Below are 1,291 nucleotides of genomic sequence, written 5' to 3' on the forward strand. Positions count from 1 at the left end.
AAATATGTATGTATGGATGTATGTATTTTCTTCAAGTCGAGTAGCCCTTCCAGCTCAAAAGATCCCTGAATAAAGGTTGTTTAAGGATGTTTAACGAAACACCCGTGTTTCCAAAGGTTAATCCTCCGAGACCCAAAGAATTCCTTTCAATACATGGCTATGATTCTACCCACTACTTCTGCTCATGATCAGATATGTACATATCATCAGCCACCAAGGGATATGCTCAACTGGTAAAGGTCAAACAACGGACAAGCAAATCTGTGGTATTGAGCAGAATATTTGCTGTAACCTATCTTTTATACCAAGACAAAGCAAGTTATATGATAACGCTTCTAATCAGTTAAGAGGAGAAGCCATGAGAGCCTCTGCCCGGTACTGCATCAGGGCATTTATTATTATTATTATTATTATTATTATTATTATTATTATTATTATTTGAGAGTTATTACTATATCAAATCTAAATTATGAATCGGAAATCAATTTCCATATTAAGAGGATGAAACTGTTTATCCTATTCAATCTGAAATACGGTATATTATATAATCAGCCTTACATTTTAAAGCCCCTGGTTAACGCCGACTTAGTGAGCATATGATCAACGACCAATTCACAATTATGTATATGAAATGCTAACCTATCGACTGTGTTCTTCCTTTATTCATAGTGTTTCATTTTGAAGAGCAATTACCTGTTGTTTTCCCGATATAGAGCCGTAATGTGTAAGCTTCCTCATTTACCTGTTTAAGGGTGTAGGCTTGGTTCGAGGGTTATTCGAATTTCTGTTTGAAGCGTTGAGGCTTCCTTCGTTAACTAAAATGTATATGCTAATTAACAAAATGCATCACCTGTCTGCGCTTATCAAACAGCATCCTGCCAACTCCATACCTGTGTGGATAACAAAATACATAATTGTCACTTCTCACTCATTATGTTTCAAAGTTTCTTTCGTTCCACAGGGAGAATTGATAACATTGAGTTTCTAGAGTATTTTAGAATTATTCACAGTCTTAAAAGAAAGGAGTTTGATAAATAGAAAACTGTTTTCTCAATTCTGTTTCCTACAATAAGTAAAAAAAAAAAAAAGAGAATTGAAATGGAGACCGCATCACTTCATACAATTTGAATCGTGTTCTTATCAGTTTACTGTAGATATATATTATTTTTGTTTTATAAAATTCACATATTTCTACGAAGAACTGATCAAAGCTTTTTTATTTTGTTGCTCCCTCCCCGCCCCTAACGTCCAATCTCTTTCTCTCTTTCTCTCTCTCTCTCTCTCTCTCTCT

This window comes from Octopus bimaculoides, chromosome 17 (assembly GCF_001194135.2).
Source record: "Octopus bimaculoides isolate UCB-OBI-ISO-001 chromosome 17, ASM119413v2, whole genome shotgun sequence".
In the NCBI taxonomy this organism is placed as follows: domain Eukaryota; kingdom Metazoa; phylum Mollusca; class Cephalopoda; order Octopoda; family Octopodidae; genus Octopus; species Octopus bimaculoides.